Source organism: Bidens hawaiensis, unplaced genomic scaffold (assembly GCF_021521415.1).
Source record: "Bidens hawaiensis isolate Kalapana, Puna unplaced genomic scaffold, B.hawaiensis_p1.1 tig00038664_1, whole genome shotgun sequence".
Lineage (NCBI taxonomy): Eukaryota > Viridiplantae > Streptophyta > Magnoliopsida > Asterales > Asteraceae > Bidens > Bidens hawaiensis.
In genome coordinates this window covers 86,336-106,066 of record NW_027496801.1, presented here as the reverse complement: position 1 = coordinate 106,066, position 19,731 = coordinate 86,336, and the positions used below count along the sequence as shown (strand labels likewise).

General features: G+C 41.7%; 1 pseudogene; it reads left to right on the top strand.

Moving 5' to 3' along the window:
* The first annotated feature begins 6,546 nt into the window (after positions 1-6,546).
* Positions 6,547-19,109, top strand: LOC143590561 (mitogen-activated protein kinase kinase kinase 18 pseudogene; annotated as a pseudogene).
* Positions 19,110-19,731: the final 622 nt, after the last annotated feature.

Below are 19,731 nucleotides of genomic sequence, written 5' to 3'. Positions count from 1 at the left end.
AGACACCACAGATTGGTGCGTTCACAATTTCGAGCCGCGCTTGGTCTGCCGGGTCTAACTTTCTGAAACACTGCTCATACATAATGTCAGATTCGCTTCCAGTGTCCACCAGGACATTTGACACTTCGTAATGAGCAATGTGTGTGGTAATGACTAGAGGACTGCTTATTGAAGGGCCTCCCCTGATTCTTGGGAAGATGACTTGCTGCTCGCGCCAATCTCCGTGAATTTGCGCGCTTCTCTTTCTTGACGTCTGCCCTTGTCGTCCCCCCTCAGCCACACAGATTCTTTTGTACTTCTTGCTGGCAGAGGCTCCCTCCGGTTGCTCATCTTCTATTCTTTGGTTTTTTACCAAGTGAGCCAGCCTGCCCGACTTTACATCCTTCTCGATCGCATCCTTTAAATGATGGCATGCGTCGGTGTTGTGGCCCGGGGACCTGTGAAATTCACAATATTTGCCACTGTTTTGCGGTCCCTTGTAGTGTAGTTGTTTGGGAGGCTTGAATTGGACATTCTCAGTACTTAACACCTGTGAAGGTGTTTTAGTGAGGGGAGTCCATATTCTTGGCAGAGGTCTGCTGGGATCTCTGCCGCCCTCCCTCTTGTCACCCTCCCCGTGTTTACGAGCATCCTTTTGGGGCTGGGGTGAGCTTGGTTGCGCTTGTTTTTCCGCGGAAGAAAAACTTGTTGGCTGCAACCTGGACCATACAGAGTTCTGTTTGGCCCTCTTCTCTTTGCTGCGCGGTGATTCAGCCTGATGCGCTCTTTCTCTTGCCCTATCTTGGGCAATCTGTTTCTCATTTCTCGCGAAAACTCGCGATGCCTCCATTAACTTGGCCCACGTGGTGGGCATACCATCTTTGCTTACGAGAGCTCGTCGTAACTGATCACTGCGCGCGCCTTGTATAAAGGCCACGCGCAGGAGCTGCTCAGTTATGCCCCCGATTGCCAGGGACTCCTGATTGAAACGAGTGATGTAATCTTCAATCGTTTCATCATTCCTGCGTATGCAGTGCATGATGTCATCAGGATCGCGCGTGTGCCTGCGCTGCTGTACGAAGTGGGCTTGGAACTTTTCTAATAGTTCCTCGAACCCATCAATTTGCCCTGTCGGCAAGCTTTCGAACCATACCCGCGCAGCGCCCGTGAGGCAGCGAGCAAACATATGACACCATGTTGGCATCGTCCAGCTCTCTAGGTTTCCCGTGTTATAGAAACCCTGCAAAAAGTCATCTGGATCTGTTGTGCCATCATATTTGCCCAGACCACTTGGCATCTTGGTCTTGTGCTGGATGGGAGCCTGCGCGATGCGCGCAGTAAACTTTGAGTGTTTTACCAGGATGGCTGGTCTGTAGGGTGTGGTTACGTCAACTTGCCCTCTGACCGGTGGGCTGTATGGCATGTGCAGATCCAGATCTGCTCTGGCCCCAGGCGCCATGTTCACAGGCGCGCGGAGCTGCGAGCCTCCTGCATGAGTATCCCTTGTCTTCCTCATGCTATGCACTTCTTCATCACTGAACTCAGTGTGTGCAGTGTGAACAGAATGCCCTTCTTCCGGCGCGCGCGGCCTTTTTGTAGGCTGCTTATCAATCGCTTGCCTTTGTGTTTGGTCGGCTAGCTTCTTCTGTTTGATCATTTCAGTGTACTTTTCCATCAGACGCCGCTGCTCATTTATGAGCCATTCATTCGGATCGTTTGCTTCATCTTCTGGACCCATTGGTCCTTTCAGCTTCGCGCCGGCCATATTTTGTAACGTGTGATCGTCTGGAGGAGTTTCAGTCTGGCCGTGAGGGGTTGTGACGAAGGGACGGTTGCTGGTGGTACGCGTAGAATCACGCGGAACCCTCAGAACCTGCTGTCCGTCGTTAACACCCTCACGTTCAATATCCTCCAGAGCTTGATCAACGTTACGAACTCCAGAAACCATGGTGATTGATTTTTTTTTTTCGTAGATCTGGATGAGATCTGATTGCCGTTTGTAACAGTGGATGGCGCCAATGAAGAAACGTGGATCTACTCACTGGTAGCAGATCTACTTTCCTCGGGTATGATTAAACTGTTTCACCGATGGTTCCTTTGAATCCGTGTTCTTCCACCTACAAAATGAACAGCGCCGTTACTTACCCCTCAGAAAGGGACAGAGGGGTCCTCTTTGGGGTAACCCTCCGGCGTGAGAATCAGTATCTTTGTGGAGAAGATCGTAAAGTGTGAGTCAGTGAAATCTCAAGAGTATTGCTGAATCGCTGAATACTCTTGATTGTGTGACTGTATGTTTTTCTGTAACTGACTGTGAGTTAATATAATTCAATATGATTGAATGTGATATCACTGCTTGTAACTGTCAATGATTGAGTGTGAATGAATGTGTCATCAAAGTGGAGTTGATGCTGTATTTATAGTGCTAGGGTTTCCACTGGCTGGGCTCAGCCTCGTTGGCCTCCTCCAATCGCACTGCGCCACGTGTCCTCTGGGACACCTGGCGCTTTCTCGTTGGTTGAAATCATGTGGTGGCACATGTGTCATGCTGAGTTGTCGACCTTTCATTTGGCAGCTGTCAACATCAGCATATTCTTACTCCTTAAAAAGATGCCTTCTAGAAGAGTGTCTGACGTGCACAATCAAGGTTGCCCTGATCCTGATTTGGATAAGGACGAGGTTGATTATGTGCACGTGTGATATGCGCCCATCCTGAGGATGCGCGAAGTCTTCTTTTTATTCTCACGCGCAGATATTTCATGCGCAGGTGTGATATGCACGAGCGTGTGATATGCGCCGCGCGCTGGTGCGCCACGCGCATATGTGACGCGCGAGCATATGTGATGTGCAAGAGCATGCGATATGCGCCGCGCGCATATGTGATGCGCGAGCATATGATGCCTGAGCATGTTTTGTATGCGCGATGCGCCTGGGTTTTGGCTTTGTGCCTTCATAATGTCTTTATCTTGTGGGTTGACCCGCCTTGCTTGGTGTTGAGGCGGGTACATACCTCTTCAATATGATATCTATTATTTTATTAATGTAAAAACCAAATAATCAACAGGATTTATCACATGTTACAACTTGGATTATTATAATTACACATAAGACGAGTATAGGGGTTGACGACTCACTATACATTCATTTCACCTGGCTTCATTAGATTGGTTAAAAACATTTGCAATTGTTTTTTTGCCCTAATGCTCGTTACCACACTCACGCGCTTGCCCTTAATGATCTTGCTCCCCTCCCCCCACCCCCCCAACCCACGTAATGGTGTTTGACGCCCCTAGAATTGATGACTTGGAGGCGTTAACCAACGTCACATGGTCCTAGCCATTTTTCTTTTTACAAGACATCCAAGTTTAAGGTTTGGTGAATAAGTTATGGATCTAACTTACTCGCAGATAAGTTTGATAAAAACTTAATCATGAAATTCAACTCAAGCTTATTTGACTAGAATAAATTTCCGAGCTATGTACAAGTTGACGATAGGTGAACACACGTCCCCTAAAATACTTCTAAAATCCATATATTGTTCACTTTGTGTCTTATGGGACTCGAACCTGTACCAATTTGATAAGAATAAACACCATATCATACCAAGTCAAGAGGCCGTTATGTAAATAGAAGCTACATTTCAGTTTGCTTTAATTTTTCCTCATGTTACTCTTACCATTATCATTGTATAGACGGTTTTATGATGCGTAAATGTGTCTCATGAGCTTTTAAAGATAAAAAAAAATATAAGTTATGTTACATACTAATGACTTTTGAGATAACAAATAATAAAACACCATTTGTTAAAAATAAGTGATGAATGAATAAGTGATGAATGAATAAACCGGAAGCAATAAACCACATTCACATTAAGTTATTATTATTATTATTTTCTTTTTGGAACGACGACTTTTTTTTTGTGTCATGTCATGACACTCTTCAATTTTGAGAGTCTTGTAGCCCTACTCTGGTCAGACTATTTAGTTTTAACTGGGTCCACACAAGCTTTAGAGTTCGATTTGGGCGTTCTCACAGGAAACCATTCCGCCGGCTGCCACTTGACAATCATGGTGACACCACAAGAACAGAACTCTCTGACGTAACACACAGTAAAACGAAAACCCAGGTGGGCTCAGGATTCGAACTGACAACCTCGCAGGACCCATCTCAAATAATTCATTGCCATAACTCAACAAAATGACACAAGTAGGGATCAAACTTGGTCTCCACTGAAGTACTTAACCTAAGCTTCTTATCACTACGACACATGTCAGGGTCGACCCTAGGATTGGGCTAGGTGGTCGACGGCCCCCGGCCCGACACCCCCTAGGCCCGATTTTTTTTTTTTAAATAAAAATATTTTTTTATGTAAAACAATATTTATATTTAATGTTTAAACTCAATTACATAACAACTAGCTTGCTCTAGTGGCAAAGTGGAGTAACTCCCAACCATAAGGTTGTCAGTTCTAGCCTAATTTGAGACATGTTTAAGCTAATTTTTATATAACATTTTTTTACAAAGCCCAAATTATAACCAAGTAAGCTCATTTAAAAATTAAATTATTTAAACCCAATAAAATACTTATTTTACTTAAAACCCAAAATATTTTCACATTTAGCCCAAAAATTTTTTTCACTTTACAGAGCCGGCCCTGACACATGTGATGTGATGTGAAGATTGTTTTGTCAAATATATATAAGCAATAAATCATAAATAAATGAATAAACCAAAAGCAAAAAAACCTTATTGTATACCTTCATTAAAAGCCAGCCAGCTAGCCAGGTTAATGTCCGGTTATTAATAAATCATATCCAAATTAATCAAAAGATAATTTATTTAAGTGTTTCATATCAACCAAATCACGTGATAATGTGATATAAATTACTAATTTACAGAAACAAATAAAAAAATAGACCAGGTTAGAGCATTCCCAGCCCACCCTAACATATATTTATATATATCATATAATTACACTAAAAATCACTGTTTTTTCTTTCTGCTGTTTAATTAAATAATACTTTTTATACCTTTATCATTAATCTTTTTTCGTTCCTTCATTTACAACCACTTTTAGAAAATATTAAAAAAGTTATACGGTATGAACATTAAAACCTCAAATTTAACTTTCCCATATAATATTTTCTCTTTGCTCTACTCACAACCACTCATAACCATACCATATAATTTACAAATTCTTCTCACATATTTTTAGAGAACGGATGAGAATGCTTTTAATTATATGAGTATATATGGACAGTTAAAAGTGTGTTAATTTCACATGCGTGCGTTACAAGTAATGGAGCCACAAAGAAGGATTCCCCATCGTTGTCACGTGTCATCACGTGATTGGCTTTATTTGAAGACAAGCAACCGCCGGAGCTCCTCCTTCCTCATGTTTTGCATGTGATCCACTCAACTCCTTATTATTTTCTACTTCATTTCAAAATAAATACAAATACAAACTATGTCGAAGCTGGGACAAGTTTGTCAGGGGACCGGACTCAAAATGTATTAAAAAATCATAAACGCGGGGGCCATGCGCAAAGTTTAAGTCGAAAACGGGTAAATTTACACCACGTAAAAAAATTTTCGACCAAAAACAGGTAAATTTACATCACTGCGCAAAAAAGTCACGGGGGCCCGGGTAATCTTCGCCCCTGAATACAAATATATAATAACTAAAAAATTTATACGTATAATTCGGTTCGATTCGGTTTTTCCATACATCAAAATAGAAAATGGGACCACAATTTTGCTTAACATGGTTGAATAAACCGTAGGTAATTTCACTTATTTGTTAAGTTGGGTTAAGTTGGTTAATTTGGTTACGATTTTGTTAAATAAGTTATTTGCTCGCCTCTACATACTATGGTCGTTAATTACCAACTAAAAACGCAACTATGTAGTGGGTGAAACCGATAACATTGGTAATTACTAGGTAAAAAAGCAATGATTGACACTCATCATCGGTGTAAATGAATCATTGAATCAATCAGCTTTGAGCTACTCGATATCAACTTGTTAAAAGTTCGAACTAAGCATGTATAATTGGAGCTCATTTAATAAATAAGCTTGAACTTGAATTATCTGTATCAAACTTAAATGAATTATAGTATTTTTATACATAAATATAACTAAATGATATTTATTAACAAGTCGAGCTTGAGCTTACGAAAATATGAACGAGCTTAACTCAAACTTTGAGCTTAGTTTAGAAGATTTCCGTTTGACTCATTTACAACTAAAGTCTAATAGTTAAATAGTTAAATGACTGTTTGTGTTATAAAAATGATATAAACACCCCCCCCCCCCCCCCTCTGTACAATTTTAATACAAATTAAAAATCAATTTCTAGAAAACCATACTCATGATTTACAAAATTCTGTCATCATAACTAATGCAAAGTTGCAAACTGTTATCAACAATAAAACAAATATCTTTTATGTAAAAACAAATATATAATATAACATATAAAATAATAATAAAGCAACTTGTATATATACACACACCCAACCACACTTTCCCAACTAAGCCAAAACTCAACACCCTTCACTTTAACTATCAACAATGAAGTGGACCAGGGGTCCGGTGATCGGCCGTGGCTCCTCCGCCACCGTCTACTTAGCCACGGCCAGCGCCACCGGAGACCGGTTCGCAGTCAAATCCGTCAACCTTTCCACTTCTATTTCCTTACAACATGAACAACACATTCTCTCACAATTAAACTCACCATATATTATATCATACAAAGGTTATGATATTACTTACAATAACAACATGCCCATGTATAATATTCACATGGAGTATGCAACCCGTGGCACGATTTCGGATGTGATCAAGAAACATGGAGGATCAATTGATGAAGATTTGATTAGATGCTACACTTATCAAATTCTTCTTGGGTTGGATTATTTACATTTGAATAGTTTGGTGCATTGTGATATTAAGTGTGGGAATATTTTGGTTGGTGATGATGGTGTTGTTAAGATTGGTGATTTGGGTTGTGCTAAATTAGTGGATAATAATATAGTGTACGCCAGCATTGGACGTACTGTTAATGTGAGGGAGGTAAATCATGTGTCCCACAGTAAGTTAGCTGAGAATGCCAGTATATTTCCCTTGACAGGTCCCACAGGCAATGTAAGAGAGGTAAATCATGTACCTCTAAGTAAACTAGTGGTGGGTCCCACCACTAGGGAGGTAAATTATGTGTCCCAGAGTAAATTTTCTGGTACGCCAGTTTTTATGGCGCCAGAGGTAGTAAGGGGCGAAGAGCAAGGGTTTGCGGTCGACGTGTGGGCTCTAGGGTGTGTAATAATCGAAATGGCAACCGGGTGTAATCCGTGGCCGGATGTTAATGATCCAATTTCGGGTTTGTATCGAATTGGGTATTCCGGTGAGGTGCCAGAGTGGCCGCGGTGGTTGTCGTCGGAGTGTCAAGATTTCTTGAATGTGTGTTTGAGAAGAGATGCTAAAGAAAGGTACTCAATAAAAGAGCTTCTTAAACACCCTTTTGTTGCTAATCTTGACATGGGTTTTGATAAAGTTGAAGAATTTACGAAGAATTCGCCGACTAGCGTGTTGAATCAAGATTTTTGGGGGTGTTTAGAGGTGTCGGAAACTTCGCCGGAAACCACCCGGAACGTTGGATTTTCTGGCGACACTCTGTCACACCCTCAAAATCCACTAACGGAGTTTTACCGTCAGAGGGTGTGAACTGGCAGGATCGGAATCATTAGTTATAACCAAACCAAAGAAAAACGTTTAAATGAAAGTAAATGCGGAAGCGTAAAACCTTAATTCAAAAGTTGCGTCACGCAGGACGACTTAAAAACCAAAAGTAACTGTTTAAGTTTAAATTTGCAGAATAAAAGTGTTTTCAATAATGCATGCTCCTAAACCGCGCGCCCGCCTCGGCTACCTGAGAATAACATACTAAAAGTGTCAACACAAGGTTGGTGAGTTCACAAGTAAGATAAGATAAATTGTTTAGCGTTTTGCGTAACCTCGTTACGACGTTTAAATGTTGCGTAACCTCGTTACGGCGTTTGAGTGTGTAACCACGTTACAACGTTTAAGTATTGCGTAACCTCGTTACGACGTTTGAGCGTGTAACCATGTTACAACGTTTAAGTGTTGCATTACCAGATAGTGTTATGTCAAATTATATATCGATAGGTAGCTAATCTATACAACAAGTATTGCTAAGTGGTTCGCGACCGAAGCTGACTGTTTATCAAGTGCCCGTCACCAGGTCCTCCAGACCATGGTATGTGTTAGCCCAAATTTACACCCACTCAACCTCCAGTTGAGCTATAACGTCGGGTGGGGTTTGTCAAACCCAGTAGTACTACCCAAAAGTGACTCGCTATTCCAAATATTAACCGGTCCGATGTGTGGGACTTCAAGTTGTTACAAATGCCGCTTAGCCTTTACAAGTGATATATAATTTATAACAAAATCTTTCATATGCGTTTATCTCAGAAAATATGTTTATCGGAGTATGTTATCTCCCCCAAGTGAAAACGTTTGAAAGCAGTTTAAGAGTGGGGTAAAGTGAACTCACTGTTTGCGAAGAATATCCGATCTAGATCACCGAGTGATGCGCGTCGTAGAAAACTCTCTAGCGTTCTAAAACAACAAGGAGATTTTCTAAGTATCGGAACGTTTAACGAGTCTCTAGACTCGGCACATAATACCTATGCACGTAACATGTTTCGTTTGTGTATTGTGTGTGACTCTACAAGTACAATCGTGATACGACATATGAGTGAGCAATTACTTCCGTGTCATGTGTTAATAACCTACTTACTAGCAATAATTCCCGTAAGGGCAATTTGGTCAACAAACAAAGACTAACTAACCAATATTTCCCGCAAGGGTAATTTGGTCAATTCATGGCAATCAACTAGCAAATATTTCCCCGCAAGGGTATTTTGGTCAAAATTACAACAATTATATAGAAACTACCATATTTCATGCATTCCTATACAACTCAGCAGCTAGTTTCGTTATGACAGAATTTCTACTTGAAAGATTGTACTAGTTCACCGATTATAATGTCTCAATTAATTCACCAAAAATTACCACAGAAACATACATGTCTTAGGTTTCCAGAACATATTTTATCTTATTTTTATTCCATATAGATTGCTCACAATGATCAAAACATTACAGCTAACTTATATCAGCCAGATTCATGCACATCAGAATGTTATTTGCAATTCCCGTTAAACGAAAAATCCAATAAATGCAAGACCACTTGGGTTTGGTTCCTAACTCAGTGAGTCAACTTCCAGAAGTGGAACCAACCCAATTGGTCTCGTGGTTCATGAGATATAATATTTACAATATAACCTAACAGCAGGTCTAACAGCTCAGCTTTGCATCACGTTTTTGTAAAATCATAAAAGTATACTTCTACTTATCCAAAAATTACGAATTTATACTTTATAGAAACTAGACTCAACCTAGTTTACTGCAGTACCCACAATCTCAATCAATTTTCACGTTTACACTTCGTTACAGTCAGTTAAACATCGTATATACATTCTGTCCAGAATCTGTTCACATCAAAACTCAACATAACCATAACCTATGAACTATCATGCATCCATATAACCTTCTAGATACTATAACTACTATCCATGCATATCAATCATACCATACATACAAGATTAGGGTTTGTGTTCTAATTCAAATCAAAGACAATCAATGAATCATGTAACAACATCAAGAATCATATTAATCTATCATCCAACTATCAAGAATCATATTAATCATATAACACCTAGAATCGGCTGAGTTAGGGTTTGCATACAACTCATTAAACATCAAAATTACACAACAAGGAGGTAAGGGATGATCAAGTATACCTTCCTAGCACCTAGTTCTTGGATTAAACTCTTGATTTGATGTGTGTGTGTGGAAGATTGTGGACGGCAGCCGTGAGTAGGGAGGAGCAAGGGGCCGATCGGGTTTTTAATAATAATAATAATAGTTAGGGTTTAGAGTTTATGTTATATTTATAGGCCAACAAGTTACATTCTAGTCCCTAAACTTCCAATTGTTGTTTTTCTCTAGAACATTCCATCATACTTGAACAATAAGTTAACATGACCATACTATTATCACATAGCACATAATCCTAACACATAATAATCATATAATTAGTGTCTTGACGTTTGTCGTTTATTTGTCAATCGTTTGCGTTAACTCGTTTGCGTTTCGGTGCAAATCCCGAAAGACTACACATGTAGTAAGTGTTAAGCGTCATTTAAACCCTAGTTTAAATGTAATGAAGTGTGCGTTAAAGATTCAACAATCTTAAAGTTTGAATTGACGGAGTTGAGTTAACGAGGTTAACCTGAAATTGACGATTGTCACATCATTCCCATGTTAAAGAATTTTCGTCCCGAAAATTGAGTCAAGTCGTGATGAGAGCCTGAAAAAGTAAGAAAAATTTTCAGTTTGTCATATCATCCCCTAGTAGAAAGAAATTTCGTCCCGAAATTTAGTTCATACCTCCGGTGATGTTTGACGGTTTGCCGGGTTTCGCGGTTTCCGGTGTTTGGTTAGCCCTTCAAAAAGGTGAGGATACTTTTTCATCATTTGATCCTCGCGTTCCCACGTGAACTCCGGTCCACGTCTCGAGTTCCAACGAACCTTAACGATTGGAATTTTGCTGTGTTTGAGCGTTTTGGTTTCCCAATCCAAAACCTCGACTGGTTCCTCAATGAACCGTAACTGTTCATCAACTTGTAGTTCCTCCAAAGGGACTACTTGGGTTTCATCAGATAGGCATTTCTTCAAATTTGATACGTGGAATACATCGTGTACGCCACCGAGTTCTGTTGGTAGATCCAGTCGGTACGCCACCGGACCAATGCGCTCAGTTATCCGGTACGGACCAACATATCGCGGGTTAAGTTTGTTTCGCTTACCAAAGCGAACCACACCTTTCCAAGGTGAGACTTTGAGTAACACTCGATCGTTTACTTGAAATTCGAGAGGTTTTCGGCGCTTGTCGGCGTAACTCTTTTGTCGATCTCGTGCTGCTGCCATGCGATTTCGGATTTGAACAATCTTTTCCGAAGTTTCGAGTACCAGTTCCGGACCAGTGATTTGGCTATCACCCACCTCTGCCCAGCAGAGTGGTGATCGACACTTCCGTCCGTACAGCGCTTCAAACGGCGCTGCCTTAATGCTTGCGTGGTAGCTGTTATTATACGAAAACTCTACCAAGGGTAAATGGGGTTCCCAACTTTTTCCGAAATCTAAGACGCATGCACGCAACATATCCTCCAGGGTCTGAATAGTCCGTTCACTTTGCCCATCCGTCTGAGGATGGTATGCGGTACTCATATCAAGACGTGTGCCCAGTGCGCTTTGCAGCGACTTCCAAAAGTGTGAGGTAAAACGAGAATCTCGATCGGAAATGATCGAGACAGGCACTCCGTGTCTCGACACTACTTCCTTCATGTAGACACGAGTCAGTCTTTCCATTTTGTCTGTTTCTTTAATCGCTAAGAAGTGTGCCGATTTAGTCAATCGGTCAACGATCACCCAGATGGTATCGCATCCCGTCGGTGTCTTAGGCAAACCCGTAATAAAGTCCATTGAGATTTGTTCCCATTTCCACATTGGGAGTTCCGGCTGTTGCAGTAGACCAGATGGTTTCTGGTATTCTATCTTGACTCTGGCACAAGTCAAACATTTGCTCACGTAGGTTGCAATGTCGGCTTTCATGTTCGGCCACCAGTAAAGTTCCTTTAAATCATGATACATTTTATCTGAGCCAGGGTGGATAGAATATCGGGACTTATGAGCTTCGTCCATCACTAGGGTTCTCAACTCTCCGTATCGTGGAACCCAAATCCTGTTCTCAAAATATCGGACCCCGTCCGACCTGGTTTCAAGTTGCTTGCTCATGCCCCGCATGAGTTCCGATGGAAGATTATCATCTTTCAAAGCTTCCAGTTGCGCATCGCGAATCTGATCGGGTAAACTGGCATGAATCGTGAGTTGCAATGCTCTCACCCGTCTGGGTTTATCTGATTCTTTTCTGCTAAGGGCGTCGGCCACCACATTGGCCTTGCCAGGGTGGTACTTGATGGCACAATCATAGTCTTTAAGCAGCTCGACCCAACGACGCTGTCGCATGTTCAGCTCTTTCTGATCGTAGATATGTTGGAGACTCTTGTGGTCGGTGTAAATGGTAAACTTGGTACCGTACAAGTAATGCCTCCATATCTTAAGAGCAAACACTACAGCTCCGAGTTCCAAATCATGGGTCGTGTAGTTCTTCTCGTGAACCCGTAGTTGTCTAGAGGCGTAGGCTATAACTTTCTCAAGTTGCATCAGCACACAACCGAGACCTTGTATAGATGCGTCACAGTGTACCTCAAAATTTTCCGTTCCCTCGGGGAGGGCTAAAATAGGGGCGCTACAAAGCTTGGTTTTCAACAGTTGAAAAGCGGATTCTTGCGCGTCACCCCAGTTGTACTTAGTGCCCTTGTGAGTCAAAGCGGTTAGGGGTTGAGCAATCTTTGAAAATCCCTCGATGAAACGCCGGTAGTAGCCGGCCAGTCCTAGGAATTGTCGCACCTCAGTCGGAGTCTTAGGTGCTTCCCAGTTTTTGATGGCCTCTACCTTACCGGGATCGACATGGATACCATTCTCGTTTATCACATGTCCTAAAAAGTGAACCTCTCGAAGCCAAAATTCACATTTCGAGAGTTTAGCATACAGTTGTTCCTTCTTCAGCAGTTCCAGAATTATCCTTAAGTGTTCGTCGTGGTCAGTCTCGTTCTTGGAGTAGACGAGAATATCATCGATGAAAACAATCACGAACTTGTCGAGGTACGCCTTGCATACTCGATTCATGAGATCCATAAATACGGCTGGTGCGTTGGTTAGGCCAAAAGGCATAACCGAAAACTCGTAGTGACCATACCGTGTTCTGAAAGCCGTCTTTGAAATATCTTCTTCGCGCACTCTCAGCTGGTGATAACCGGATCGTAAATCGATCTTCGAGTAGTAACTCGATCCCTGAAGCTGGTCGAACAAATCATCAATTCGGGGTAAAGGATAACGGTTCTTGACCGTCACCTTGTTCAATTCCCGGTAGTCGATGCACATCCGGAAAGTCCCGTCTTTCTTTCGGACAAACAAGACAGGGGCTCCCCAAGGCGATGAGCTAGGTCGGATAAAACCTTTATCCAACAAATCCTCCAACTGGGTGGACAACTCCTGAAGTTCCGCCGGTGCGAGCCGATACGGGGCTCGTGCTATGGGTGCTGCACCGGGTGTCAACTCGATTTGAAATTCGACTTGACGAATGGGAGGGAGTCCGGGCAAGTCCTCCGGGAAGACTTCTGGAAAATCTCGCACAACCGGAATGTCTTCAATTCGTTTCTCCTCCACAAGTTTCTCAACAATCTGCGCCAGAATTGCCGGATGACCCTTTCTTAAATACTTCTGTGCCTTCATAATGGTAATGATGCTGGTGGTCATGCCGCTTCTCTCGCCTCGGACCGAAATGATCTCGCCTGAAGGGGTGGTAATATGGACGATCTTATCATGACATATAATCTCCGCTCGGTTCTCCGATAACCAGTCCATGCCGACAACGACATCGAAACTACTAAGCGTAAAAGGAATAAGGTCGATGTCAAAGACATGACCTGACAATTTCAACTTACATCCCGCAAGTATATGAGTTGTTATTACAGTTTTACCGTTGGCTAATTCAACAGGAAACTTAGCGTCTAACGGGGTTGGAGTAAGGTTTAAAAGTTGGCTAAAGGCCTTTGACACAAAACTCCTATCAGCTCCAGTGTCAAACAAAACAGAAGCAAAACAATCGTTTACAGGGAACTTACCAGACACCACATGCGGATCTCTGCGGGCTTGACCTGATCCAATCACAAACGCTCTTCCTTTGCCATTTCCTCCACCGTTACTGCCACTCCCATTACCCCCGTTATTGTCGTTCTGTTTCAGCTTGGGGCAGTCCTTCCGGAAATGACCTTCCTGTCCACATTCATAACATCCCTTAGTCATCATCGGTGGCTTAGGAGCACCCTTCGCCACAAGGTCAACTCTACAATCCTTCGCTTGGTGACCTATCTTTCCGCATCTTTGACACTTGACACGGTCACACTGCCCAACATGGTGAAAGTTGCACCTATTGCACTTTGGATGTTTCCCAGCATACCCGCTCGAAACCTGCCCGTTACCGTTGTTGTTGTTGTTGTTGTTGTGATTCTGAGTGTTGAAACTCCGAGTAAATTCGGGCTTCCGGTAGTGTTGCGGTGGGAGGTTTGAGGATGAAGATCTGGTGTTGTCAAACTTTCTTTTCCCGCTGTTCGGGTTGCTGTTGTTGCTGTTGCTGGCATGGTCATTATTCGGGTTGTCACGGGCTTTTACAGTCGAACCCCTTGGTGGTAACGCACCCTGGGTCACAGCCTGATCCGTTAGTTTGTGAGCCAAACGGATCGCTTGTTGGATCGTGGCTGGTCTGGAAGACGTCACCATACCCTGAATCTGTGGTGCCAACCCATCAATGTACATCTCTATTCTTTTGCTCGGCGGATCCACCATCCGCGGACACATCACTGCCAACTCGTGCGAACGAGTGGTGTAGGCTTCAATCTCTGAACCCACCATTTTCAATGACCAAAACTCCGACTCTAACTTCGAAATTTCTTCCCTCGGACAGTATTCCTCTCGCATCATGTTTTTGAACTCCTCCCAGTTCATCGCGTTTGCCAGTTCCAAGCCAAGGATCTGGACGTTCGAATTCCACCAAGTGAGGGCGGAATCCTCGAGTGTCCCAGCAGCAAACTTGACCCTATTGGCATGGGGACAGTTACACATCTCAAAGGCCGACTCGGCCTTCTCAGCCCAACGCAGGAAGCCTATAGCTCCCTCAGTGCCCTTAAACGTACTGGGCTTGCAGTCTAAGTAGTTCTTGAAGGTACACGTTCCGTTTGGACCTCCTGTTTGATTCTGATTGTGTGCAGCCAAAGCGGCAGCAACATGGTCATTCAGCAAGGTTTGGAGTTCAGCTGCAGTCATGCTGATGTTACCTCGTCCTCGTCCAGCGTTTCTTCCGGCCATTTCCTAGAATCACAGTATAAAATGTTAAACATGAATTTTTCTTTCATATACAACACACCATACATGTAATAAAAGGTAGGTAAGAAAAAAAAAAAAAAATCACATCACAACCACATATTAGTCTAAATAAAAATTTTTGATTAAAACCATTGTATTCGCTACAAAGTATTTCCAATCAATCCTTAAAATCGTAGAAAAATAATAGTTTGGATGGAGACAACCCCTCCATCTAAGTGTCATCATCACTAGATGTCGTCATCTGAGGACACCTCTGAATGTGCCTCCTCCTCAGCCGGTTCCTCCTCCGGTTCTTCTTCGGGTTCCTCCTCGGGATCTTCCTCGGGATCTTCCTCAGGCTCCTCTTCGGGATCTTCTTCAGGTTCTACTTCGGGTTCTACTTCAGGCTCTGCCTCGGGCTCGGCCTCAGGTTCTGCTGCGTTCTGATCGAGTTGCGTTTGTAGGATATCGCAACGTTCTAACGCTATTTCCGTTCGGGTCCTTGCTTCTTGGAGTTGTTCTTGCAAGTCTATCATCTCGGCTTGCATCTTCATCATAACCTTGGTTCGTTGTTCACTAGTCTCTTGCATTTCTTTCATTGCCGTTGTCATGCGGGCAATCTCCTCTTGAGTCTCGGTTCCATCTTTAAACAGTCTAGCAACATTTTCTCTAGTGTAGCGCATGTAACCCACATCACGCTCCAAACAAGAAACGACAGCTGCGAGGACTCGCTCCACAGGTTCGGGTATAGGTGGTAGAGTGTTAGGGTAAGCAGGGTGGTTCGGGTGAGGCAATGGGGGAACTTGTTCACGGTAGACCATACGTCTGATCATGTTGGGGTACCATTCCCAGCTAACGTTGTTGTCATACAAGCCTCCGGATAGGCGGTACCTCTTCGGTGCAGGAGCTTCGAGTTCCGGGACTACGTGGGGTGGCGAGGCAGTAGGTAACTGCGGTTCCTTCCCGTGAGAATGTGTCATCGAATCGGATGATGATGAGGGTGGCGTCGACATTTCTACAGGTATGCCGTGTATATGCGCGCGTATGAGTAAAGGAGGTAAAGAAATAAGATTTCAAGACTACACAAACCTATGCAGTGCGTATTATTATAACTAATGGGTCGTCGCGGTTATAGTCTAGTATGCATGCGGCTTCTAGTTCGCTATAACCAATGGATCTGATACCAATCTGTCACACCCTCAAAATCCACTAACGGAGTTTTACCGTCAGAGGGTGTGAACTGGCAGGATCGGAATCATTAGTTATAACCAAACCAAAGAAAAACGTTTAAATGAAAGTAAATGCGGAAGCGTAAAACCTTAATTCAAAAGTTGCGTCACGCAGGACGACTTAAAAACCAAAAGTAACTGTTTAAGTTTAAATTTGCAGAATAAAAGTGTTTTCAATAATGCATGCTCCTAAACCGCGCGCCCGCCTCGGCTACCTGAGAATAACATACTAAAAGTGTCAACACAAGGTTGGTGAGTTCACAAGTAAGATAAGATAAATTGTTTAGCGTTTTGCGTAACCTCGTTACGACGTTTAAATGTTGCGTAACCTCGTTACGGCGTTTGAGTGTGTAACCACGTTACAACGTTTAAGTATTGCGTAACCTCGTTACGACGTTTGAGCGTGTAACCATGTTACAACGTTTAAGTGTTGCATTACCAGATAGTGTTATGTCAAATTATATATCGATAGGTAGCTAATCTATACAACAAGTATTGCTAAGTGGTTCACGACCGAAGCTGACTGTTTATCAAGTGCCCGTCACCAGGTCCTCCAGACCATGGTATGTGTTAGCCCAAATTTACACCCACTCAACCTCCAGTTGAGCTATAACGTCGGGTGGGGTTTGTCAAACCCAGTAGTACTACCCAAAAGTGACTCGCTATTCCAAATATTAACCGGTCCGATGTGTGGGACTTCAAGTTGTTACAAATGCCGCTTAGCCTTTACAAGTGATATATAATTTATAACAAAATCTTTCATATGCGTTTATCTCAGAAAATATGTTTATCGGAGTATGTTATCTCCCCCAAGTGAAAACGTTTGAAAGCAGTTTAAGAGTGGGGTAAAGTGAACTCACTGTTTGCGAAGAATATCCGATCTAGATCACCGAGTGATGCGCGTCGTAGAAAACTCTCTAGCGTTCTAAAACAACAAGGAGATTTTCTAAGTATCGGAACGTTTAACGAGTCTCTAGACTCGGCACATAATACCTATGCACGTAACATGTTTCGTTTGTGTATTGTGTGTGACTCTACAAGTACAATCGTGATACGACATATGAGTGAGCAATTACTTCCGTGTCATGTGTTAATAACCTACTTACTAGCAATAATTCCCGTAAGGGCAATTTGGTCAACAAACAAAGACTAACTAACCAATATTTCCCGCAAGGGTAATTTGGTCAATTCATGGCAATCAACTAGCAAATATTTCCCCGCAAGGGTATTTTGGTCAAAATTACAACAATTATATAGAAACTACCATATTTCATGCATTCCTATACAACTCAGCAGCTAGTTTCGTTATGACAGAATTTCTACTTGAAAGATTGTACTAGTTCACCGATTATAATGTCTCAATTAATTCACCAAAAATTACCACAGAAACATACATGTCTTAGGTTTCCAGAACATATTTTATCTTATTTTTATTCCATATAGATTGCTCACAATGATCAAAACATTACAGCTAACTTATATCAGCCAGATTCATGCACATCAGAATGTTATTTGCAATTCCCGTTAAACGAAAAATCCAATAAATGCAAGACCACTTGGGTTTGGTTCCTAACTCAGTGAGTCAACTTCCAGAAGTGGAACCAACCCAATTGGTCTCGTGGTTCATGAGATATAATATTTACAATATAACCTAACAGCAGGTCTAACAGCTCAGCTTTGCATCACGTTTTTGTAAAATCATAAAAGTATACTTCTACTTATCCAAAAATTACGAATTTATACTTTATAGAAACTAGACTCAACCTAGTTTACTGCAGTACCCACAATCTCAATCAATTTTCACGTTTACACTTCGTTACAGTCAGTTAAACATCGTATATACATTCTGTCCAGAATCTGTTCACATCAAAACTCAACATAACCATAACCTATGAACTATCATGCATCCATATAACCTTCTAGATACTATAACTACTATCCATGCATATCAATCATACCATACATACAAGATTAGGGTTTGTGTTCTAATTCAAATCAAAGACAATCAATGAATCATGTAACAACATCAAGAATCATATTAATCTATCATCCAACTATCAAGAATCATATTAATCATATAACACCTAGAATCGGCTGAGTTAGGGTTTGCATACAACTCATTAAACATCAAAATTACACAACAAGGAGGTAAGGGATGATCAAGTATACCTTCCTAGCACCTAGTTCTTGGATTAAACTCTTGATTTGATGTGTGTGTGTGGAAGATTGTGGACGGCAGCCGTGAGTAGGGAGGAGCAAGGGGCCGATCGGGTTTTTAATAATAATAATAATAGTTAGGGTTTAGAGTTTATGTTATATTTATAGGCCAACAAGTTACATTCTAGTCCCTAAACTTCCAATTGTTGTTTTTCTCTAGAACATTCCATCATACTTGAACAATAAGTTAACATGACCATACTATTATCACATAGCACATAATCCTAACACATAATAATCATATAATTAGTGTCTTGACGTTTGTCGTTTATTTGTCAATCGTTTGCGTTAACTCGTTTGCGTTTCGGTGCAAATCCCGAAAGACTACACATGTAGTAAGTGTTAAGCGTCATTTAAACCCTAGTTTAAATGTAATGAAGTGTGCGTTAAAGATTCAACAATCTTAAAGTTTGAATTGACGGAGTTGAGTTAACGAGGTTAACCTGAAATTGACGATTGTCACACACTCCGGCGGAGAGGATAATGCAGTTAGTTAAAGGTGGTTCTTTGTGTTTACCTAGTTGGAGAGATGAAGAAGATTGGATCGTGATTAGAAGTGAGTAATGGCAATGTAGATTGTACCGAGTACCGACTACCGAGCCAACTTGTAATGGGTCAAATCGCCTTGACTCGTTCACATTTTCGGATTTCGTGTTGACACGTATCAGAGAGACTCTGACTGGCCCCTTGACGAGAAAGAAAGTGGGCCATGCGCCTTTGGCACGTAAGACGGAAGGTCACGCTAAAGGTGGACGCTTGGAGCGTAATCATCGGCTAAGTTTTTATGACTGATACGGGGTTCGGTTGATCGAAAAAATTATTTTTTCATGATTTTTCATTTGATTTGTTGAAATGAGAAAATCATGTTGTTGATCAATGTTAGAATTGGATTTTGAGAAAATATTTGATGATAGTTTTTTTGCTTCTGACATAAAAAAAAATAAAAAAGTTATTTATGATGTTTTTAATGATCATGTTTTTATTATATTTGCTAACGTTAATCATGTCAAATACAAAGACATGGCTTAAAGCATGCGAAGAGAAAACAACGTTGGTGTGATTATGGCTTGTGGTATTAAACAAAGCGTTGACTTTATTTCGTGACATACACGAAACCAAATCATTTAGATCCGGTTGGTGATATGTTAAAAATTTAGGAATGAGATATCGGTATCGAAAATTACAA